The sequence below is a fragment of the Mus musculus genome, chromosome 10 (genome assembly GCF_000001635.26).
Source record: "Mus musculus strain C57BL/6J chromosome 10, GRCm38.p6 C57BL/6J".
NCBI classification, from domain to species: domain Eukaryota; kingdom Metazoa; phylum Chordata; class Mammalia; order Rodentia; family Muridae; genus Mus; species Mus musculus.
This window is the reverse complement of record NC_000076.6, coordinates 58,896,317-58,922,349: the sequence shown is the minus strand read 5'-3', so window position 1 is coordinate 58,922,349 and position 26,033 is coordinate 58,896,317. Positions and strand designations below refer to the sequence as shown.

General features: G+C 44.7%; 1 protein-coding gene across 3 annotated transcripts in view; it reads right to left on the bottom strand.

Moving 5' to 3' along the window:
* Positions 1–26,033, bottom strand: part of Sh3rf3 (SH3 domain containing ring finger 3) — a 327,009-nt gene that overhangs the window by 216,567 nt on the left and 84,409 nt on the right. Inside the window, exon 1 of one of the 3 annotated variants that reach the window (XM_006513617.3) lies at positions 15,829–16,087. The exons of the other annotated variants lie outside the window; for them this stretch is intronic. The gene's annotated coding sequence lies outside the window, so the exon portion shown is untranslated. Of the gene's footprint in view, positions 1–15,828; positions 16,088–26,033 lie in introns of those variants that run through there. 3 annotated transcript variants of the gene reach the window in all.

Here is a 26,033-nt window from a genome sequence, read left to right as displayed (position 1 = left end):
GGCAGTTAACCATGAAATAGATGAATGGGTGATCTTTGTAAATGACTCACACAAAGAAAATGCTTGATAACCTTGGCTGATATTGACTGTGGAGTAGACATCTACCCCGCTAACAGGAGAAAAGAACAGGTACGAAGTGGTTTGGATTACAACCAGAGCCTGTCAGCTGAGGTACACACCGAAAGATAAGACTTCTGGTGTCCACTTGAAACAAGCTAAGATCCAAAACAAATAGTTCTCTCAATCAATGACCCCACACAGGCTTTCCAATACCTTCCCAGCTGAATGGAGCAGGATCAGGGACTCTCTTCTACTCACACCCCAAAATACCCATGGAGCCTTCAGCCACTGAGGGCAGAATGCCACCATCATCTGTGTAACTGGAAACCAATCCGCTGATTACCTACCTCCTACTCCCCAAGCCTTGTTGGAGCATGTTCTAGGAACAAAGTCACACACAGAGAATTCTGCAGGCTTGTGGGAACGCTCCAAGAAAACAGGCTAATGACTTAAGATCCTTCAAGGCACAGGACTGATCCCGGAATGTGTTTTTGCGCTCCTCTCAGTGTAGGAGAGGGGAGTGAGTTTCCTTCAGGTTACTCATTATTGCTTGCTGCTGTTACACAATTAAAAGTTTAAACGATCCTGTAGGTGCCTCTATGGAAAACATGGTTTGGCCACACGCGGCCTGTCCTTCTGATTGTGTGTGTACACTTGAACTCATCAGAACTTCACTCTGGTGACTTTTCTTAACCCTCAGAGTCTAAACTGTCTGAGGTTCTAATCAAGTTGACTATCAGTCCATCTCACTTGTCGGCTCCATTCTCCCGGGTCCCACTGCCTCTAGACTGAAGACAAAGCCCAAGTCTCTCCCACTCAGAATCTGAAAAAAATGCCACGTTGCTATCTGTCTGCTTTGGCAGTGACTACAATAGCCACACTTATGACTTTATACAAAGCTTTATGAAAATTTCAACATGAAAATAAGGTAGATAAGTATGGAACATATTCCTCTTTTGAGGAGGTAGAGCAAGTCCATACGTTTTAATATGCTTTAAATACTAAGCACTTAAGAAAAATGGTTGAATTATGGTTATCCAGTTGTAGAATTTCATTTTTTTCTTTTTAATGCTTATATGATCTCATTTATATATCATGGCTTATCTTTAAAAGAAAAATTAATACTAAAGTATCACAATAAAGCAAGGCCACTTTCTCCTCTTATTATTTTATTTATTTAAACATACATGTACATGTGTGCTGTGTGTATTCATGTAGATGTGTGTGCACCTGTGCATAAGTGTGCACCTACAAATGGAGGTCAGACATCAATGGCAGATGTCTTCAACACTCTCCATCTTATGTTTTTATTAATTACATTTCTTCTTTACACATGTGTGTAATGGATTCTGATTAGTCTCACCCTACACCCTCTATTATCTCCTCCCTTCCCAGTCAGCAATCCCCCCCCAATAGGTCCCTTCCCTGTGTTCATGAGTTTTTGTTTTGTGACCCACTGAGTTGACCCCAGGCCACCCATGTGATATTGGGCATGGAACAATCAAATATGACCAGGTGGGCTTACCAGCAAGCACACATCTGAAGATTAAAAACTCTCTCTATATATATAATCCTTTAGAAGCCAATAGCTCATCAGGAGGGGTGAGCCTCATCATCATCCATAAACATATTAGCCGGTCCAGTATTGTATAGGCTTAGTGTGGGCAATCAAAGCTATGAGTGCATGATTGAAGTCACTTTATAAAGCCCCCAAAATAATATTTTACCACACTTCTTTCTATCTTCTGGCTCTTATATTATTTCTATCATTCTACAATTCCTGGAGCATTCGAGGAGATGGTACAAATATCCTGTTTAAGGCTGAGTCATTAGTTAACTGTCTCTTCTGCTCAGCACTTTGAGCAGCCAAATGTTTCTGCATTCACTGCTGTGGACTCTAAAGAGAAGCTTCTCTGACGAAGGGTGAGGATAGCATCCATCTATGCAGATAAACGCTGATGTTTAGGAAGTAGTTTGATGCTATGGTGATGTAGCTACACAGAAGTAAATTCATCTTAGGGATTATGATCTTGCCAGCCAAAAGCATTTGACTAGATTTACTGAAATCTCTCTGAGAAGCAGGTAGTGAATGCGATCAGAGAGAGAGGCTGGTTATCCCCGTACGAGGCATGCCACTACAGTACCCGTGAACACACCTTTTTTGGTGGGTTAGTATTATTGTCTGCTGGGTAAGACGCCTGGTGCCTTGTCTCACCCAAAGAGCCTGCACAGCACCTTCCCACACCGTGAAAGCAGCAGGGCATTTAGCACATTACGACATTATAGGACCACCGTCCAGGACATTTTTTTAATCACGCACAAATAAAGCCCAATGTTCATTAAGCAAATCTTTCCCCTTTTCTCTCTCCCACAGCTCCTGGCAACCGCTAATATGATTTCTGTTTCCACAGACTTACTTATTCTGAGATTTTTCAATAAAGGGAATCACACTGTGACTGGCTGCTGGCATGCCATTTCTTTTATGGTTGACAGAAGAACTGTATATGCCACACTTGTTTCTCCCAAACCCCCGAACCATTATCATACACTTGGGTTGCTTCCCTCTTCTTTTTACTGTGAATACTGTCACTCCATTATCCCCCATCATCCACAGACAAGTATGTGCTTGGCCACCTGCTTTTTGTTTGCTGGTTTGTTTTTTGTTTTTGTTTTTTGTTGTTGTTGTTGTTTTGTGTGTGTGTGTGTATGTGTGTGGTGCTAAGGACAGAATCCAGCACCTTGGGTATACTAAGGAAGCATTGCCCCACTAAGTTACAGCCCTAGCCTGAACATTTGTTTTTAGTTCCCAAAAGGGAATAAAATAGTTAGAACTAGATTTTAATATATAAAATGGTCAACGTTGCTTAGGACACCTAATCCTGACATTTCATATCTGCACAATGTTTTATTTTGGGGGCACTAATTTTTTAGTAACCCCAAGCAATGTTCCTTGACAGAACAACAAAAACAACAGTTAATAATAGCAATGATGTTAAGAATAATAGCACAAAGGGAAATAATTAGTGATGTCCCGAGTCCAGCAGAAGGCCAAATAGCATGCCAGCATGACCATTACTCTCATTTTCTGCAGAGAAAGTCATGTAGCATGTGAGTATCAAGACCGCCCTACTGTTTTAACGTCCAAGTCTCTAAATACTGTGATACTTGTTATCAGCTACCAAGCAAACCAACCATTCATTCATCAGCATGTGGTACTTGTGCTGAGTCTGAGCTTGAGCAGCACCCTGGGCTCAGTTACAACCCACAAAGCCCATCACTACATGAAGGAGGCTTTATGACTCTATGAGATTGCCTCCCCTGAAATGTATCTTACGCATTCCCTTCAGCAGCTTCAGATATGTCGGTCGCAATTATGAAACTGTAAAATCCAGCACAGAAGGGGCCTACGTGTGCCCCATCATGAAGTGACTATTTCATGTAAAACAGCCAGCCAGCACCAGGAAAGCATTCACTAAACACACACTGTATGCAGGCAGGAGTCTGTGCCGATGTCTTGTGGTACCAGCATACTCTGTAGGCTCCAGGTCCTATGCTCTTCTCAGTTCCCTGTGTCCAGTTTCAGGTAGCACCTGTAGACATGGGTCCACATCTCCTTTAGAACCTGCTTCTTCCTCATCTGTGGTTCATGGATTCTCTTTGGCTATGGAATCTGAGGTGTCCAAGGGTCAAATTCCTCCTCATGGGCCTAGGAAAGAAAGGGTCCAAAGCATTGTGCCCCTGCCCTTACATCTATTTGCTCAACTGGGCCTGATTTTGCACAGCCTCGTAGCCAGAACGGAATAAAGAGAAATATGTGCAAACCTCAAACAGGCCAGGAAATTACTAGTTAATATTCATTGCCTAAATTTCAGATTTTGAAGATGCAAGATTCATCCAAAATAATCCATATGGTCCCCCTAAGAGGAACCAGTATTCTGTCAGCCCTAAATAATTAGCAAATAACTTCTGTTTGCACATTGGCCTCTATCTCTGTTGTAAAATTAAGAAACAATCTTATTAAAGGTAATCACTCAAGGAGGTTAACAGGGGAAAGAGAACAGACCCTTCTGATCTTCAGAACTGAAGCTGCTGGAAAGCTGTGTGAGCACAATATTGAAATTGTACCCTACAGTGAGTAGGGACTTTCCAGTGGAAACAAAGAAAGTCCCCAAACCCAGAAAAACAAAGGCTCCTCACTTTTAAATTGAGGTGCATTAATTCTGACCTGTGATACACTTACACAGAATCTACCCAGAGAACTCTAAAATGTGCTGAGATCTAGGCATACCCCACAGCAGGGGATCAGCAAGGCCATGAGCCTAAGAGAGACCACAAACTGCTTGACCGGACTGACCCAAGTCGTTCCCGCAGCTGATGAAGGCTATGATGGAGGAGAAGGACCGGGAGGTAGATTTGTGTGCTTTCCTCTCAGTTACAGCAGAGTTCCCAAGGAAAGGAAATCGCTTTGATCCAAGAGACTTAATCAATGTAAGGAAAGCAAAGGCTAGAGGTGGATCTTAGTGATAGACTCTTATCTAGAGCAGAAGGATCTGCGGGTTTAGTCCTTGCAAAAGAGAAAAGGGGACAGAAGGAAGGCGGGAAGGAGCCAAATGGCATGTTTCCTGAAGGCAGAGGCTAGATGCTAGAAGGAAGATTCTCCCTTCCAGGAGCATCACTGTGAGGGTCCACGGCACACATGGAGACCCTGGATTCTCCTTCACAGCTCAGCCCAATGCCCCTACCACACACGTATATTCTGCCCACTCCTTGGAGACTCTTGCTTCTTAGAGGAAGCGTCTACCCAGGAAGCCGAGCCAGTGGCTCCCAGGAGCACTGTGGTTTGAGATACTCGAGGTTTCACCTACAAGAGTAAGCAGCCTATTAACAGGAAACGTGCTCAGACAATCCTCCGTGGAAAGATCGGAGCATTCTGAACAGAGAATACATACTGGTTTTCAGGCCAGAGAGAGGTAAGTTCAGTCTAGACCGTTGGCACAGAGGCAGGAGGATGTCTGGGAGCTGGGTGGCAGGGGCTCCTGTCATCAGCTCAGGGCAGGTGTAACAGCAGCACTTCATCACTAAAGCTAACTAACCCACCTCATGCACCAAAGGGTCCCACCCTCTGAAAGTTATCAGCCATCACCCTAAAAGAACACAAGCAAGAGACCCTGATGCCGCAAGTATACATGGATACGGATTAGAGTTTGGGTTCTTTGAGCCTTTTCCAATAATTAAGTTAGAGGAAAACACATTTAACTCAATCTGTACAACCCTTGCAGGACGTTCTGCCAACCCTCAGGCTTCTATACTGATGCTACAATCTGGACGGCAGTCACACTGGCTTATTACATAAACTGGATATGAATCTGCCATGCAGGAGGCCCCGCTACTGAAATCACAGGGCACTGCCTAGATAACATGGCCCCAGAGGTCTCTAGGAACCACAAAGGCTCCATCCCTTTGTTGAATTCCATGGCCCTCCATGGAATGCTGGTGGGATGCCCTAAAACTGTGGTTTTGACCATTAATTTATGATTAAGAGTGTCTGAAGGGTCCTCCTTCCCACGACAGTATGCTCTAACAGCAAAGCCTTATGTGGATTTTAAAGAACAGCAAAATGGTCTGAATCAAGTTTCTAAAAACACTTCTTCCCCAAAGCTGTATGTTTCCATGCTATGATTTTGGATTCTTTAAGTTTTCTTTGGATACATGACCAGATTCTCTGTGGAGAGGTTCAGTTTAAGTCTCTGAATAAAGTATCCAAAATCCAGAAACATCTACAAATATCATACCAAGCAAGACAAGAGTTCCCTAGGTGCTTTGGAGAGTTTCCTGGAGTAATTCATTCTTGGCTTGGTGCTGATTTTTTATTTCAAGTCACAAAACCTTCTTTGGTCCATTAACAAACACTCCAGGAATGCAAATGTCTCCACCTGCCCTTTCTTAGCTAGCATAGTCTTCATAGTTACTGACTTGATGAAACCTATCCTGGGAAGTTGTTGTGGCATGGATCAAAAACATCCTGTAAATGTCTGTGTGTTGAAGGCTTGTTCAACAGCATGTGGCACTATGGGAATGTGGTAGAACTTCCGGAAGGCGGTGCCTAGTAAGAAAGTTGGGTCATTAGAAACATGCATTTGATGGGGATTGGAAGATGCTTGCCCCTCCCCTCCCTGTTTGCTTCACATCCGGCATGTTGATAACAAGGCTCCCCTACCACACTCTCCTCCCGTGATATCATGTGATGCCATAAGCCAAAAGAAACAAGAGCCAAGAGCCCACAGGCTAAAACCATAAATCAAAAACATCTGTCCTCATTTGAGGTTGGTTCCTTCAGGCATTTTTTCACAGTGCTTGACCCATGAGGACTGCAGTGGTACTGTCTCTGAGTTAGGTTAAACTGATTCTCAATAGTTTCAGGCACACACTAATGTTGACTCAGTAAATATTTGAATAAAATAAAAAAAAAGAAATCATGATTCAGAGGCAGGTCAAAAGCAGCTACAGTGAGCTCAGCTTGCAAGTCCTTTCTCTTTTCCGTCATAGCTCAGATTCTCTAAACTAATGGTTGGAGCAAAGCTCTGTCACAGAAACTTCTGTCCATCATAGCATCTTAGAGGTACCACAAGTACAGTACCCCACCCGGCAGAAGGAGAACCTGCTAGCAAGACCTAGAAATGGTACCCCCAAAGTTCCTGAAGCCAGGCAGGAAACATGGCATGACATTACACCATCTTTGTTCCTGTGCTGTCAAGCCTCCTCCCCGGGGACTTCGGTGATGCATTCAGTGTTGAATAAACACAACCACACTACCTGGGCTCCAGATGCTCATCACAGAGGAAGAGCCACTTCCCCCATTCTATCCTTGCATGAGTGTGTCACATGGCCCAGAGCCCTGGTTAAGGCTAGAGAACCAAGCAGAAACCTCCCAACTGCTGCTGCTGGCAGCCTGAGTCCTGCTTAGCCCACCACTGCAGCAGGTCTCTAGGCTATTCTGTCGGTAACCCTGCCTTGACTGTACAGTATGCTGCTCTCTGAAGCACATCTAGAGCTACATGAGGATTTCAGAGCTGCACACTCTAGTTGGGAGGTGGCCTAGGGGTCTCCAGCCTAACTCAGACTCCTCAAGGGTATTCCTTGGGGTTGGGCATTAACTACCCAAACTGGCTGACCTTAACTTTCAACACCCAAGGAGCCTCTGAGTGAGACTGAGCCTGTGAGAAAGAGACGACAAAGCCCAGGCAGAGGGCAAGTCTTCCCCAGCCACCACGTAGGAGCCATTAATTCTGAAAAATGTCTGCTGGGCTCTGGTGTCTCCTTCTATAAACTCAGGACAGACCAGGTGGTTTAGCAGCTGTGCCGCATGGTTTCCATCAAACCCAGACATATCTGGGAAGAGAGCGGTCTCAACTGAGGAACTTCCTCCTTAGGATTCGCCTATAGGCGACAAGTCTGTGGGATGTTGTCTTGATTAATGAGTGATGTGGAAGGCCCTATCCACTCTGGTGGCACATGTTTTTGCAGGTGGTCCTGGTGTCACTATTAGTACTAGTGACATTTTTTTTTTCAGCAATGGGACACTAGGGATCTGAATATCATCATCATCATCATCATCTATGTGTCTCTCATACATGACATAAAGACCATAGTTTCCCCTCCCTCCACTCCTCCCAGCCCTCCCTACTCCTCTCTGCCCCAGATCCATTCCTCCTGTTTCCCTTAAAACAAAACAAACAAACAAAAAACAGCTTCCCAGGGATAGCAACTGAACACAGCATAACAAGTTACAATAAGACTAGGCACAAATTCTCATATCAAGCTGGATGCAGCAACCCAGTAGGAGGAAAAGGGTCCCGAGAGCAGTCAAAAGAGTCAGAGACACCCCTGTTAGGAGTTCCACAACCCAGCTACACAACCATAACAGATATGCAGAGAACCTAGCTCAGACCAATAGAGGGTGTGTTATTGTCACGTCAGTCTCCATGATCCCCGATGAACCCTGCTTAGTTGATTCTGTAGGCCAAGTTCTCATGGTGTCCCCAATGCCATTGGCTCCTACAATCCTTTCTCCCCTTCTTCTCCAGGGTTTCCCTGGCTCTGCCTATAGGTCTCTGCATCTGCTCCCATCAGTTGCTGGATGAAGCCTCTCTGATGATAACTGACCTGTCAGTATAGCGGAATATCATTAGGAATCATTTCACTGATTTTTTTTTCCAGTCATGTTTGGTACTTGAAATCAGCAGAGAGGGAAGATGGCTTAAGAGTAGGAAGAGGAAGAGATATTCACGCTTAGTCACTGGGCAAGAAAACCCCAGCAGAGCTAAGAAGCAATATCAGTATTTTCTAGAAATAGCAATGTTCACTGGAAGCCACCTCCCCGGTTCTCACCGGAGCAAGAAGCTCGGCTAACGTTCCTGCTGCCACCATCCCTGGTCTGGTGACAGGCATTCTCTCTCTGTCAATAAGTCAGGAATGAGAATGCAGGAGTCTGACTCTGTCACAGAAGTTCTTCCAGGACAAAGAAAGGACAGCCACTTATCTGTACCGTTCCCTCTCCACCCTGTGAGGTGTAGGCTTGCAAAGATCACTCCTTTCAAAATCCCAAACATCGCCCTGTGGCACATTGTTATGTGAGGCAGGAGCACCATGAATATTAAAGGGAAAAACTTTAACCTGGTGGTGGAGCTACCTCTGAGCATCAGTACCATCTCAAGGTTTCCATCATAACTATGCTGCATTATGCATTTATCAGCAAGGAAAAGACAAACATCAGAAATATATGACTTCAGCTTTGAGACTCAGTGTTGTCAATCTATATGTGTATGTGTGTGTATATGTATATAAAAAGCATCTGAATCTACCCATTTGTTTTTTATGCCCCCTTTAACATCATCAATATCACCAAGCCTTAGTATCAGAGGACACAGGCAGCATCACCATGCTCCACCTGCACTGGCCTTTCCTCTGCTCGAGGGTCTGGATGGGATATGTGGGCAAGCCAAGGAACCCACTGAGTCCATCAGGGCTAGGGCTCAGGGTCTCAGGGACATTAACAGGTGCTACATTTGGATAGGGTTTGAATATTGCCCCCACAGAGTCAGGGGCCTGAAACTTGACCTTCAGTAATGATATTGACATGGACCTGTGAGGGGTAGGGCCTGGAAGGAGAAGTTTAAGACATTCAGGCATCTGTCCCTGGACAGACTTAAAGCATTCTTTGAGACCTTGGTTGGCTCACTAGAGAGCAAAATGCTATAAAGGAGTGAGCCTGACCCCTGATTACTTCCTATTCTTGTCTTATGTAAACTCTCCCTCTTCCATGCATTCCCACCACAATGCCACATGCACCATGTGATATAGTTGGGGTGGGGACTCAGCAGAAATTAGACATGCAGGGTAAATTTTGGATTTTAGCCTCAAAAACTAAAATAAGGAAACCTTTCTTTATGAAATAACCCAGCCTCTGGCTTTTGTGGGGATATCAATAGAGAACAGTGGAGAGACCAGGCAAACAAGACCAAGAACCAGGACACTAAATTGTCTGTCCTGTAGACCTGGGAGTGTGGTGGCAGTAGCTCCCTGAGCTCCCCCTGCCACTGTCACCTCCCCTTCCCCCAGTGGACTTGCCCTCTGCAGATACTGGCATGACCAGCGTTCCATGTTCTGAGTGATTCTTCCTAAAAGCAGGAGCACATAGAACCATGTGAGAAAGAGAAGAGGGTCCCTCAGCAGGACTAAAACATCCCAGAATTCAGAGCACAGGCTCTCCAGCTTCACCCCACCCTAACAGCTGTGGTAAGGAGCCCTCCCTAGGGGGTTACCCGAACTGGGAGTGGCCAAACACAAGAGCTATGGGCCAGGTTCTCACCTGTGAAAATTAGATGGAGTTTTGTTTTCTTTTACAAGGATCCCAGTGAAAAGACTCACAATGCTTCCTGAGATACAGTGGTTGTCTCCTGGGTCTGCTTGGTTTCCTTAAGCTCATAGCTTGTGCTTAGACACTGCTCTCTGGCCAGATTCTCTTAAGGGTGTAAGGAAAAGCTTTCTCTCATCTGTTTAAGCGTGTGTTTCCTATCTGGAGAGAGGACCCATTGTAAAAACTATTCCAGAGTCCCAGTACATACTGGGAGCATAACTGTCAAGGAGTGGCTCCAGCTCAGACCACCCACTCCCTGATAGTTACTACTATCACTATACTATCACTACATAGTAGTAGTAGTAGAAGTTACCACTACTATGAGAAACCAGAGGAATCTAGGGTGTGTTAATTGATAATACACTTTGATACTGACCAAGGACTTTATTCACATCTGTATTCAGGCATCATAATTTCATTTCAAAGACTTATAAAGATGAAAGCTTGCAAATTTAAAAGTGGCTATTTGTACACACTTGTAAATAAACATACTATCTAATTTGTGTATACAATTTTGCATCCTTAGTGGGAAACTGTCTATAGCAGTAGACTTTTCACTCTAAATATGTGGAAGGTGACTTGATAATACAAAATCAATCAGACTACTTCCTGTGGGCTCACATGGCGCGAGAGCGCATATACATACACACACACCACCAGCACTGTTTAGCCATCTCATGTTATACTGCTAATGGGACAAGCAAATGCCAAAGAATGGAAGCTTCCCAATCTATTTCTGAGCAATGGGCTCCAGGGCTGTCCTTGGTAGTGAAGGGAATCCACTGTGAACTCTTCACTCGCTCCTCACATTGGAATAGGGCCCTGCTGTCATTACCCTTGGGGTGAAACGTTTGTTTTCTTTGGGAAAGCAATGAGAGTGGTGACAGCCAGAAGGGACAGATGAATGGAACTATGAGAACATCCTCAAATGTAGGTCACTCTGTCCCTACGTTCTGCCACAGACACCCAGGCTTAAGAGAGCCCCTCAGCAAACCACTGAATGGGTCCTATTAGCAAATAAGAGACTGTGGCTTCTCTGTTCCTGTGGATTTCCCCAGGCCCAGTGGGTGATTTCAGCTATCCTTCTATCCCCAACCACCCTAGAATGACTGAGCTTGTCTAGCCGTGAAAGTGTCTCTTGGTAACTCAATTGCATGATGACAACCTCATTATCCCTTTTCTTCTCCAGCCCCCTAGGAGAACTAGGACTTACTAAAAGGATTAGGTGTTAATCTCTTTGAAACAATTTAAGGTTTTTATTCATAAAACAATCCTACAACTGCTCATCAGATGTTCCAGGTGCTATCAGATGATCTGTGGCTACAGACTCAGCCAAAGACGAGACATATCGTGTCAGAATAAATCAACATCACAGGACAGGCACAGAGGCAGGACATGTACATGCATGCGAGAACATTTATGTGCACACACACACGGGTGCACACACGCATGCATGCACAGATGCACTTGTGCATACCACCTGGAGAGAAGAAAGGGGAGAGGAATAGGCCCTCCTCCATTTCCAAAGCCCTGGGTTTCCTGGACCCTCAGATCAATCACTTCATCTGAAGGTGAGTGTGGGAAGCCACATGTGCCTGCAGTGTGGCGCTGGCCACCACGCATACATAGGCAGTAAAGTTTTTTTTTTTTTCTTTCCTTCTGCACACGTTTATTGGGAGAGCTGGATTGCAGAGGTGAAGAGACCCCAAGCCCAGAACTGGTGCTGCTTATATAGGCCTAGGAGAGGCGTGCCTCACACCCGGATTGGTTATGCATGGGTTATGCTTACCACCTCATTTGCATGTCTCACATCTGATTGGTTAACATGTCTCTCATCTGATTGGTTAACTTGTCTCTCATCTGATTGGTTAACTTGTCTCTCATTTGATTGGTTAATTCTCAAAACCTCATCTTGGCAAAAAAAACTTTACTGCCTATGTATGCGTGGTGGCCAGCGCCACCCTGCAACGGCACATGTGGCTTCCCACAGGTGAGGCTCTTCCTTGAATAAGAGCCAAAATCAGACTGTCTCCATATGGGGTGACACCCATCATTCCAAAGTCCTGTATCCCTAGCCTTACGGTTAGTATCTAGCTTAGCTTTAGTATTAAAGTGTTCATCCCCAACATCTGGATTTTGAAGTTTGTAAAGAGAAAGGATAGCACAAAGGGTCGTCTTCCTCCTCCTGTGCAGTCTCCTCTTTTCACAGTCAATCATTTTAAACACTGATGGGCTGTCAACTACATCTGGCCCCACCCATATTAACTCTTAGTCCTGACGCCTAGTGGATGTCTATGTTGGTCCTTCCACAAGAAAATCAGAGCCTTCCTAGATGTTTCTTTGCAAGGGAAAAGGAAACCATATTGCTTTCCAGAGCCTTCCAAGGCTGCTCACACTGCACAGAGGGCTACTTGTCCTTTGTGGCTGGTGATCATGGGCAGGGCTGCTCAAAAGCAGAGCTTGAGGCAAATCCCTGATACAGACATGATGGACATCTTTTTACCAAGAAGAAAGACTAAACTGTTGAAATGTGCTCTAGAGAACAGCATTTCAGGAGGAAACACAAAAAGTCACTTTCCATGGTATTAGTCAGGGTTCTTCAGAAAGATAGAACCAACAGAATGAGCATATATTCAAATAGGGACTTATTAGATTGCCTTACATGATACCAGCTGGGTAGTCCAAAAATGGCTGTCTCTACACTGTCTCCAAGATGCTGAGAACCCAGTATCTGCTCAATGTAAGAGACTGGGTGCTGCAGCAGTTCCAAACTGTTGCTGAAAGCCTGCCTGGAAGGTTTCTGGACAGCAATGGCCTTCATGTCACAGTGGAAAGCTGGAAAGTCTGGGTTCCAATGTCAGTGAAAGATGGTGTTGGAGGCCACAGCAGGAACAGAGCACATGAATAAGTCGGCGGGATGTAAAGGTTAGCACACAAAAAAACGAAGCTTTTCCAACAGATCTCCTACATCTGGGCCACCAGAGGAAGGTAATTCCCACACGTACGACTCTACTTTCAAATAACCTAATCAAGAAAAGCCCTAAGGCTTGTCTCACACCTGTTAACAATATTCGCCACCACTCATTTACCCGCATCTCTTCCCAGGTAACCCTACAGCTGCTAACCGTGTTTTCATTGGAGTAAAGGCTCTTTAAGGTCAGTGGAGCTGGGTGTGCGTGCGCTTAAGTTTCAGGGTCTGGATATGATGGGCATCCCTAGTCATCAGCATCTGCATACCAGTACACATCATATCTTCCCAAGCCAGTAAGTAAATGAGAAAAGCTGTTTGAAGACTAATGAGGTCTATGTGTCACCAATGAACCACAATCATTCTTGTCACCCCTTCCCTGTGACTTAGGTTCCCACAGAGGTAGAGTCAGATTGCTAGAGCCAACCATGCTTTGAAAGTAATATAGAGTTTTTTTTTTTTTTCAGAAATAAACAAGATTACTTTATTCAAGTAATGTGCTTATTCCAGTTACTCCTGGCCTCAATGCACAAGAGCAGTGTTGTTGGCCATTCTGCATTGTGAAGATAAGCAACACTGTTCTTCCTTTCAAGGATTGAGCTAATTAGACTATACTATCTATATAGCATTCTGCATCTCTCTTTCTCTGCCTAGTGCTTGTGGATTGAGATGTAAATGCTCCGCTACAGTTCCAGCACCACGCCTATCTGCCTGATGTCATGCTCCCTGCCGTGATGAGAATGGATTCTAACCTTCTAAAATTGTAAACCCCAAATAAATGCTTTCATCTCTAAGTTGCCTTGTTCGTGGTTGCTACATCCACTCCAGTAGTGACTTGAGTGACAGGCCTAGAAACCTGGATGCAGTCCGGAGGCGAAAAGTTCACAGAAACTTACTCTCCTGGAACAGTGGCATCCTGTAAAACGAATGCTCCAATGTCCTTGCTTTAGTCGGTGAACGGATCTGTGTGCTTTCCCTCAATATTGTTTTATTATAAGTGCCTCTAAGGATTGATTTTGACATATAGCTAAGTTAGATTAGCCTCCATCAGTATTCCAATGACCTAGGAAGAAGGAAGGTTATGGTCTAAGAAGGAACTAGAGTAAATACTTAGAACTATAGATAGCTGAGTCACTCCCATATACAGGAATTTACAATGCCTAGGGAGAAGGTGGACTATACAATAGACTAGAATTGGAACTATGGCAAGGGCGTGAAGCCCTTACCCCTGGCTTCTAAGAATAAGCTGACCTTAGGTAGGGCTGCTTTTGATCCCAGTTGTTAACATTGATTTTTATCTCAGTTGGTTTCTGTTAGCTTTTTGTATGCCTTCCTCTGTTTTGTGTAAAAGTCACTTAAAAGACTGGTGCTCGCTTTGAGACAAATTACATTCAGATACACACTTCCTTGTGTCCGTGTCTGTTTGTCACTCTCCTCGCTGACTCCCTGCCCACCTGTAACCAGAACCCTGATTTCTCCCATGGATTGAGGGGGGCTGACTGAGGCCAGTCCGTAGCACATGGTGTCTTATCACAGCAACAGAAAAATAACTAAGACACTATCCATAAATGAGGCTCCACAGGAAAAGGTGTGATGGGCTTCGGGGGCTCTTACATTCCTAGAAGCTACTGGAGGTACCCTGGGAAGAAGTAGATACAAGTGGGTCCTGGGCAAGGGCAGTCTCTCTGTCAGAGACAATGATCTACCAGCAGTCTAAGGACAGTCCACAGTCTCTGAGACATACTACCCAGAAGAAATCTGAACTGGGAAGATTCAAGTATCCTAAGCTTCCCTTCCTCTTGGGTCTTTAGGAACCCCAGCTTTGAGTGGTTGTCCCAGAGCAGACCTGTAGGTGAATGAAGACCAGTTGCAAAGTGCCCATATGGATTCTCCCCTAGCATGCATGCTGCATGCTCAGTCCAACATATCGTACTGTAGTCAGCAGTATCCCTGTATCACTCAAAAGGACTGGCCGCTGTGACAAGCCACATGATTGACACTGGCCTGGCAGGAGTGTGCTGTCTTGTTGACCCAGAAAAGGCTCTGCCCACATTCAAGAACTAACAGACAGCTCAGGTCTCACAGGCTGCCAGAGGCTCTCACAAAAGCCCTGGTGTCGCTAGGCTTATGTGATCCTCTCATGCTTCAGCTACTTCAAAACACGGGGACAAAGCCCTTGCCAACTGCCATACTGCCTAGCTGCATTAGGGCATTCACTTCATTCCCTGTGCATATCTACAGCTTGCTCTTGACCCTAAGGACATCTGTGCCAAGACTGGTAAGATGGATTTATTCTTTCATGGGGACAGGCTGATGGAGTCTGTTACCGGTCACCAGTCTGGGAGTTTGTTTGTTCCTGATGCCTGCTTGCCAGCGGTTGGGAAACTCTGCCAGAGGAGCCAAAGACAGCAGGCTGACAAGGTGAGAATAAGGTGCACATGCACAGCCCTGCAGATATGTGTGCACATGCACAGCCATGCAGATATGTGTGTACATGCACAGCCCTGCAGATATGTGTGCACATGCACAGCCATGCAGATATGTGTGCACATGCACAGTCATGCAGATATGTGTGCATATGCACAACCATGCAGATATGTGTGCACATGCATAGCCCTGCAGATATGGGTGCACATGCACAGCCCTGCAGATATGTGTGCACATGCACAGCCATGCAGATATGTGTGCACATGCACAGCCATGCAGATATGCATGCTTCCAGTGGTGGCTCTGGCCAGTGTAACCAGAGGACTACTGCAGCAGTGATGTACACTGAGCCAAGAGCCAGCTCTGGAGTTGGAGACGCAGTATACTCTGTCTATGCTCAAAGCAGCAAGCGGGAAACATATTTCTAATAAAACTATCATTTAAAGTAGCTCTGTACCTCCTTGACAGAAAAGGCACATTCCCAATGTTAGCTTCTATACAACGAGTTGTTTGCTGTTTCTGAAGACTGAGGCAGAAAGCTGGAGCAGTGTAATTCAGGAAACTTCCATGCTAGGTAAAGAAAGAGAATGTCCTATGGGTTGGTGACATGTTGTGGACAGTCCTGGGGCTAATTGTATTTGATATTAATTCTATTCTCCTGTGAGGGACTGTGAACTAGGAATGAGTCAGCACTCAGGTGATTTCTTGTAAACCTTCCCACTTTAATTTATAAATAAAGGCTAGAGCTGTTGATTGGGTGGAGAAAGAGGGAAAGGTGGAGCTGAAGGTTTGGGGAGAGAAAGAAAGAGGGGGGGAGGAGGAGGAAGAAGAAGAAGAAGAAGAGGAGGGGAAGGAAGGAAGGAAGGAAGGAAGGAAGGAAGGAAGGAAGGAAGGAAGGAAGGAAGGAAGGAAGGAAGGAGCAGAAGCACATGGCCTGGAGAAGCTGCAAGTTCTAAGGGGTCTCATAGATGGGGAATATGGTAGTGTGGTGGTAGTTCTGCCCAATCTAGTTGCACAGCATGTATTTATATTAGCTGAGCTGTGTTTTCATTGCCCGAGCTTATTTGGGTTGGAGATTTACTGCAACAGTGGCAGGTCATCTTTTCTGGCCTGAGTGGCCAAAGGGAGCATAGGTCAGTCTGCCACTCCCAGCCCCCTCTCATCACACTGTGGGGAAGCTTATAGTTTCCTGTCTGGCTAGCTCTCAGACACAGAAACTATGCACAGGCTCCTCCAACCCTTGTTCCCTTCAATGCCACAGAACTTAAAACCAGAACAGTTGACTTTTTTTCCCCTAATCATATAAAGTATGAATGACCGGAGGCTGCCTGTTAAACAAGCTTCTCATGGTCAGCCAAGCACGAGGAACTTCCAGCCATGACGGATACTTTAAGAGATGGAGAGGTGAATTGAAGGGGTGCTGGAGGTTTGGGGACTTCTGTGGACTCCGAGTACAACACTGAGACATCCCCAGCAAGACTCCACTGCAGTGACTGTTCTTATACAACAAAGGCGTCCACAGGGGGGCAACATGATTCTTCTGGCAAAAGAGGCCACTGTGTCTCCCGTCTCTGTACAGACACCTTTAGGAGAAACACTAGGAACTATGGTTTGATGGCACTAGAACTGATAGAACGCTGGGCACTGGAACCTGGGAGTCCTTGAGCCACACCCCCTTGTTGAGAGAGAGGTACCAGCCCTCTCACTGAGTAAACATTAACATCAAAGAAGATGTATAAAGGAAGACTTTGAAAACAAAAGATAACCAGTGAGCACTGCAGACTTGAGAAGAGCAATGGAAGCCCTGGAGTAAGCCCTCAGCAAATGCCCCTGAAGCTGGCAGTCCTGAGCACTCTCGAAGCAGCCCATAGTGCTGCCTCCTACACCTGCCACTAGCCTGCCCTGGGAGTTGTTTGTGCTAAGCCTCCTGTATTTTAGTCTTTGGTCCTAACTCTCCTGTTTCCCGAAGGGAACACCTGCTATCCTATTATAGAAAATAAAATAAAATACTACAATTTTCTTTGCTTGTACATATACCTGCACCACAATCCTGGTTCCACATAGAGCATCAAAACAGTTAACATATCTTTTCAACGTACATACCAAGAACACCAGTGTCTATGTCGTTATAAATCTAGTAAACAATTTTGTGTCATGGTGTGCCTCTAAGTCTTTGAAAATATATTGAAGCTTTATAAAGATTCCAATTATATATTGTCCATAAATCTACCTACAATATATATGCAAATGGTAAAAAATTGTCTGTCACATATTTGGGCCTACTATGAATTAATCTAGCTAGTTAGAAACCTTTTATATTATTTATCAGTCTTTTAAATGTGCATGGCAAATGGACAGAAAGTATTGCCTTTAGATTATGATCTTATAAAACTAGAAGATAGTATGTTATAGACTCCCAAAAGTCAAGCATTTTAATGACCTACATAATTGCCAAAACAATTAAGGAAGAATTCGACTTTTAAAAAATATTTTTTAAATTGATATACCAGAAAATTATACATATACTAGAGCATTGTGCAGTGTTTCAATGCATAAATACACTGCACCATGTTAAAACTGACTTAAACATTTACCTTCTGAAACATCAAAATCTTTCCTCATACCTTTCTGAGATGTACAGTATATGACTGTTCTCTGTAGTCAACCTTCTGTGCAAAAACACACCAAGAACCCTCGCTCCTATCTAACTGTAGATAGGAAGACACAGCAATCACATTCAAAAATATTATTTAGCAATGGGCGGCTGCTTGTGTACTTGTGGAACATGCAGATGTGAGGGACTGATGCCTGTGTCTACATTTAGGGTAAAGAAAGAACCGCACAGAGCACAAGCTCCAAGAGGGCCAAATGCCCACTACAAGCTGGAGTGCAAAATGAAGACATGAAGTTGTTTCTGTTATTCTTGCTCTGGTGCAGAAGTCAACTGGACGTGTGTGTGTGTGTGTGTGTGTGTGTGTGTGTGTGTGTGTGTGTTTCTGTATATGTGTCTATATGTGCTTGTATGTGTGTTTCTCTGTGCATGTTCCTGTATGTGTCTCTGTGTGTCTATGTCTCTGTATTTCTGTGTGTATCTATGTGTGCCTATATGTGTGTTTCTCTGTGTGTGTCTGTGTTTCTGTGGGTGTCTGTGTGTATGTTTCTACATGTGCCCACATGAGCCACAAGGAAGGACAGCTTATCAGCCGTATTTTTCTATAAAGTCTCATATTGAAGCAGGCCATCAGGTCCACTGGATGATTCGCTTTGTCATATTTCTTCATCCAGGAGGATGAAAGTCAGCTAAAGGCCCAGAGCAGATGGGACCTCACTAAAAATCACCACAAGCCAGCCTCTTCCTGCCTTCTCAGAAACAGAGTTTTTTTTAATGCAGGGAGTTGTTCCAATGGTTTCTAAAAGATGTTCAGACATCTAGGTTCACTGTATTTATCATTTTCAAAATTACAGGCCTTACAGCAAGTAGAAAAAAGCAACACCCAAGGTCATTTGGAGAGAATGACTTTGCCAGCTTTGTCCCTTTTGGGAATAAGATACTGGGTCAGTGGATAGGATATTTGTCCAGCCATGGAATGTTCAGCACTACACAGCCCTTCACCCCAATCATTAAAATGAAAGCAAATCACAATATTGCTGCTTAAGGGCAAAACTGACAGGGTTAAGTTCCCAGCATCCCAGACTCTGTGTTCCTCTTTGAAGGGTCCCTACTAGAGCCTTGTGGAGCCTGCTACAGCCCTGGTATGACAGACCCTAATGAGAAACCTTCACATGGGTTAACCACTTAGTGATCCCAAAGAGTCACCAACACTTGTTCAAGAACGGGACGTGCCACCAGCAGAGGAAGCAAGGGCTGCACTTGTGCACACAATGTGTGCTCACTCATCCAAGCCTCCACTGTGACCCGAGCCAGCATTGCACCACAGTTCCACAGGCTGCAGTTTATCCAAAAGAAATGGGTTCGTCAGGACCATAGGGACCAATATCAGTCAATATCCTGAAGTGTTTCTCTGGATGCTGCTGAAGCCTTGTCTGTGGACACCCACCGACCTGCAGAGTAGCATCACAGAGTGTCCACTTGAGCCTCAGGGAGCATGACAGGGCAGATGAGGCCCAGGGACAGGTGCCAATGCTGCTGTCATAGGAGAGGGCCCCTTGAGGTCCAGACAGCCTGTGGGAACACAGGCATACAAGCCAGAGGGGGCTGCAGAGACAAGAGTCAACCGTCCCAGCAGCAAGCACTTTGGGGTGACCCTTGAAAAAGTGGGTTAATGGACCACCCAACTCATCCTTCTTACCACTCTGGGCATTTTTTCAGGACCAGAACTAAAACAGTTGTATTTAAGGCTTCTTTATAGCAATTAACCTCTCTGTCTCACCAGCTCTCAAAAAAACTTAGACCCTACAATTTACCAGAGCTGATAAAGTCAGAATGTCCTGCTATGTGAAGTCAGCCCAATCTACATGGCTCTAGATCCTGGGGTCAGACACTATCCCTCCCTCCACTTTCCCCCCTCCCGCCGGAATCAACCAAGGAGAAAATATGCCCCACCTCCCCTGCCTTTTTCTCTGTCCTCTGGGTCTGGAATAAAGGATTAATGACCTCAAAGTCTCAGGTGGACTGAAATCCCCAGGCAGCGAGCAGTCTTGATTGATAGCATCTGTGGGCTGTGAGGATCAGGGACTTTCTCATAAGGAATATCCCATCAATATCCCACAGCCACTAGCATCTACCACTTTGAGATTGCAAGGGAACTGACCCGCAGATGGCATCCTCCAATCAAAAGTTCCCCTTTCTGCCCCATAAAATCCTAAGCCTCCTGTGCCACGTGGTGGTCACACTATTCACTGTAGAGGAGACCGATGTCTGTCCTTCAGTTGATCTAATTAAAGAACAATTCTGCTTGAGAAGAAGAAGAAGAAGAAGAAGAAGAAGAAGAAGAAGAAGAAGAAGAAGAAGAAGAAGAAGAAGAAGAAGAAGAAGAAGAAGCAGCCTTAGAACAATAAGACAAGTGATGGAGAGTCTGCGGATGTAAATGGAAAAGGAAGAAGTCAAAGTATCCTTACTGCAGAGGATATGGATCTATAGACCCTAAAGATGCCATTAGAAAACTCTCACAGCTAATACATATCCATATCAATGTGGCAGGACACAAGCATAACACACAAAAATGAGCAGCCGTCCTACACACAAAGGACATACAGAGAAAGAAACAAGGCAATAATACTGTTTGCAATAAAAATACATTGGAATTAACCTAACTAAAGAAGCCAAAAGCTTGTATAATGAAAACCTTAAGGCACCGAAAGGTACCAGAGAATAGAAAGCCTCCCATTGTTATGGCTTAGTAGGATTAAGATCATAAAAATGGCCATCCTATCAAAAATAGCCTACAGGTCCAATACAATACCCCTCGACATTAAAATTAATTTTTCCCAGAAGAGAGAGAGAGAGAGTCCTAAAGTCATATGGAAACACAAAAGACCCAGGATAGCCAAAACAATTCCAATTCTGGAGGAGGTATCATCTCTCTCCAGGCTGGTAGCCAGAGAGGTCCCACAGATTCCCAAGTGCTACAGTCTGTTGCCGATGCTCTGACGCACCCGCCAGAACGTGACAGTAAGATCCTACTGCTGAAGATGCCATGCATTTGAGCCGTAGAACATGGGAAGGTCAAGCTGGCACTGACACGGAGCCTGTGTCCTCAATATCCCCATAACCATGGAAGATGCTGCAAGTGCATGCTATCAGAGGAGAAAAGCCATCGCCAAGTGTACCCATCATCAAGCCCTGTCAGCTAAAATAACGACTGGCCTGATGAAACAAGATCACTGGCGCAACCGTAGACACATACTTCATGGGAATAATACAAGTTAAGGTCTATTCCAGAAGTAGAAATCATAGCTCACACTCATATCAGGGCCAAGACCCCGTGGCTAGACAGGTCGTAGGCTCAGGCAGAACCTAATACTAGTATTCTGTATCTTAGAGTTTCTCTTACTGCGATGAACACCATGACAAAGCAAACAGGGGAGGAAAAGATTTATTTCAACTTCCAGCTTCCACCATCCAGGGAAGTCATCCAGGGTAGGAACTCAATCAGGAACCTGGAAGCAGGAACTGATGCAGAAGCTATGGAGGAGTGCTGCTCACCCGCTTGCCTTCTATGCCTCCCTCAGCCTGCTTTCTTGTATCATGCAGGAACCGCCCGCCAAAGGGTGGCACCACCCCCAGTGGGCTGAACCCTCCCTTACCAATCACTAATTAAGCCCTTGGCTACAAGCCAAATTTAAGGAAGGCATCATTTCAGTATAGCTCCATCTTCTCAGCTAACTCAACCTTGGGTCAACTTAACAAAAAATAAAATAAAATAAGATAAAATAAAATAAAATACCTAGCCAGGACACTGTGCTAAATGGACTAAGTATTAAACTGACTTCTAACAGCTTATCATTATGCCCATAGATGGGTCTGTTTATCACAGCGTACCAGAGGATCTTCTCTTTGCAGGGGACGGTAATTAACATGGAGTTGCACAGGCAGTCAAAGTGCAGAGAACAAAAGGCTGTTGAATACCCAGCCCTAACGGGGCATCTACAGCATAGCCCCTCTCCCAGGACGTGGGGAGTATTTCAGAAGAGGAAGTCAGGAAGAGTATAAAGCCAGAGGTGGTGACAGAGGTGGCCCCACACACAAATGAGAGTGTACAAGACCTGTAGGAGATGAAGGGAGTCAAAACCCCAGCATGAAGATGGGAGGTAGACACAAACTCCCACCCCTATTGGAGGAACAACTAGCAATTGGCAGCTGCTGGACTAGGAAGACTCAGTTTCCCTTAAAACTGTAGTTTCTGGTAGATCAACCATGCCACAGTGAATGACCACATATCCAAGACTTTATAAGCAGCACACACTGGATCCTGATGGTTTTAAAAAAAAAAGGTGAGGGGAGGCACAAAGTTTGATGGTTCAAGCCAGCAGAACCTGCCTCCTGGAGCTGCCCCTACACAGCCAACTCAGGGCATCTTTCTGTGCACATTTCTTGCTTGCCACAAAAAAATAGTCAAAAGATATGTTCACAAGCTGTAAGGCTAAATGTCAGAATCTCCATCAGAACCAATGAATTTTATCTTTCTGAGTTCCCTGAGGGCAGAGTAATTAGCTAGGTTCCAGTCCTGGAAGGCTGTGCTCAGGGACCCCTCAGTCCCACGAACATTGGGATAGCCATCACTCATAAATATAAAACTTGAAAGGTGTAAAAGACACTTGCAGACACAGGAATGTCTCAGGAAACCAAACAGAAGGAGATAATTCCAACTGTAAACATTACATTTTGAAAGTTGAAGAGTTTTCCCGCAGGTATGCTCTGAAAACATGAATCCTCCCTCTGCCAGACTCTGAAACTGTTTACACTAAGCCCTGTATTCGTCAGCAGTGCGTTATTATGAGAATATGCCTGAGGCAATTAGTTAATAAAGCGAAAGGCTCATTTTGGCTCACATTCTGGACGTTCGAGTCCTAGGCTGGATAAGCAGCATCTCGAAGTGCGTGGGGGAGGAAAGTCAGAAACCAGAGAGCACACCCATCCAAAAGGCAGAGTCTCACAAATCCATGGGCCACCCGCCCCCCACCCCAACTAGGCTCAGCCTCCTGAGAGTCCGTTTCCCACTACCACCGCGCTGGCTTCCAAACCATTAATGCACAGACCTCGGGACCCACAGATCCAGACCTGAGTGGAAGCTACAGCTACTCCATTATGTTAATGGTCACAAGTCTACCTGGCTGTATTATGGTATTGTTTCTATTTAATGACACAAAATTGAAAATTTAGTCTAGAACCTCAATACGTTTTTAAAGATGTTAGAACCTTTTATATGAAAAAAAAAGTAGTAAATATCTGTTATTCTTTTAATATATCAAATTGGCTATGAAAAGATACCCTTATGGAAATAGATGTTATGAAGAGTACAATGTATATTCATAAATATACACAATTAACATAAATATTAAACAAGTGGGTTTTTTTCTTGGAGGGAGGGAGGGTAATTGGAGAAAAGCTGATTCTAAGAACTAGCCAAGCAGTGAATTCTTAGTTCTAGGAAAGACCCTCCTCAAGATAGCAAGGCAGAGGATGAGAAGAGACATTTGACCTCCCAGAGTACCCCACACATCAGTGGGCATGGGCACACACATGTGCTCACTCACATACACACACACATGTATTCACGCATACACAGTAGACATGGGCACACACATGTGCTCACTCACATACACACACACATGTATTCACGCATACACAGTAGACATGGGCACACACATGTGCTCACTCACATACACACACACATGTATTCACGCACACACAGTAGACATGGGCACACACATGTATGTGCACACACACATGGTAAGCATGGGCATATATATGTGCTCACATATACACACCACATGTGCATACATGCACACACACAATAGGCATTGGCACACACATGAACACACACACAGGCATATGTGTGTGCACACATACACAGTGTACATTTTTTAAAGAGTTTCACTTCTGGATTTAACCTTTTAAAAAAAAAATCCTAAACAGCAATGGGTATAATTTTTCCCCAGGGCCTCAATTTTCCTGAAAATTTTATTTCTCTACTAAGGTATCTTTGTCCTAGTAGCTGATTAATATGTAACAGTAGATGCAGAAATTAAACTTGGCACATTTTAGTATGTTGCCTCCGATTTCTTCTTTGGAATTAGATTTGCTTTCTTCATTTGCATCTAACTATCAATTTGTCCCAGGAAACATTCCATTATTACATTCTGTTAAAGTGTGCGTGTGTATATACATATACACATATCCATACACACACACACACACACACATGTATATATATTTGTCACATTTAAGGAAAGAAAGTAAAGCTATAACCTCTCTAAATCAGGTCCACCATTATCTAGTTTAATTTGTTCACAATAGGAACAGACACTTAAGCCTGGTACCTAGTCTCAATATATCAAAACATTTAAAAATAATGACCATTTCATGAAGAACTAAAGCCACGTGCAATACAGTTCACGTGGTGATGCTCAGGAGTGAATGCACAGCTGCCGGGAGACTATCACTGAGATACCCATGCCCGAGCCTCCCACCTCTGTCCCACCCACCCAATGCTAAGCCAGATGCTTCCCTGGGGCTTCCAGTGTTCCAGAAAGACCATGACTCTACTCAGGCACCTTTCCTAGAACGCTAATTACTGAACCACAGCCAAACCTTTGGGGACATTGCGGGGAGTAAAGAAAGCCACTAAGGACAGAAAAAGTCCAAGAACCCAAAGCTTAGAGGACTGTAATAACTATTATTTTTGCCATGAAAAACATCAATGCCTGTCACACTAAAATAACTTTTCAGCCATATTCCCTTGAGTTAAAATGTCGAGTAAGTTAAACTTAAGAACTTCCATTCACACAAAACCAGTACATGTGTCTATGAACATCAAGAATGTCTGCCAATATAAAACTTCAAAAACCAAAACAGGAGTGGCCCCAGGGCAGGCTCATGGCAATAACACCCACAGCACCTGTGCCTCTGATCCTGGCACTTGCTAAGACTCATTCTACACCAGTCTTGGCATCAGTGGGTCACATGACTTGTTTAGGCCAATGAAAGCACAGCACGCTGCTCACAGTGGCTTGAAAGGGGATTTCACAGTGGAGTAGAGCCATTGGTGTGTCCCACAAAAGCCCTGGGATAGCCAGGAGAAACTCATTCGTGGAAGAGAGTCCCCAGCTTCCTCTCCTGCCCAGTAACTCCCCCAGTGCATATGGTGAGCTAAATTAAGGAATTTTCTCTTAAGCTTGCCAGTTTGGGGAAGATTTGCAAAAATGCAAACTGGTTGAAGGGGGGTTGGGGGGAGCAATCAGTGACCTGGGAAGGAACCAGCAGCCAACCTGTCAAACATGTGTGTGGTGCTGTGGACATCAATCCTCCTTTAAGAAGGTGATACACTGCCCTGTGTAAGCATGTAAGAACTTCAGAACACAGGAGGGGTAGACAGCAGCAAAGAGGCAAAGGACCCTTCCTGTCACCGCAGCTTGCCCTACACATTTGCCGGGGGTTTTCAGAAGGTAAATTTATCTGGAGACTGATGGGAGGTTGCAGGAATAGAGAAGAGCAACAGAAGATCCTGGCATGCTGGCTCCTCACTCCCAGAAATTAAGCTATAATCACAGCACTTATTCTTTGATGATACATGTGGTAAATGTGACTCAAGTGTGTTCTGTTTCTTCCTTGTCCCTTGTGCCCTTACCAGCCTAAATTTCAGGTTCTGTGTCTCTGGATAAGATCCATCTCATACATCCATGAAAGTTTACACACCCGACTCCACATGGGAAAATGAAACATGAAAGTTGTTTCACATATGCACACTGCTGTGATTCCAGGTAAGACGTCATATCTGGGCAGGGTTGATCCAGCCAACAAGACAAGACAGGCTCTTGTGTGGGGCTCCTCCTTGTCCACTGAAGAGCTTTCCTCGATGATGGTTGCAATAATTGCCTGGAGTGACATCTCAGTTGTGCTGACTGGCAAAATGGGGGTGTATACGCAGAGCCTGAGTATGAACCGTTATTCCCACACCAAACAGGGCACTATTATACTGG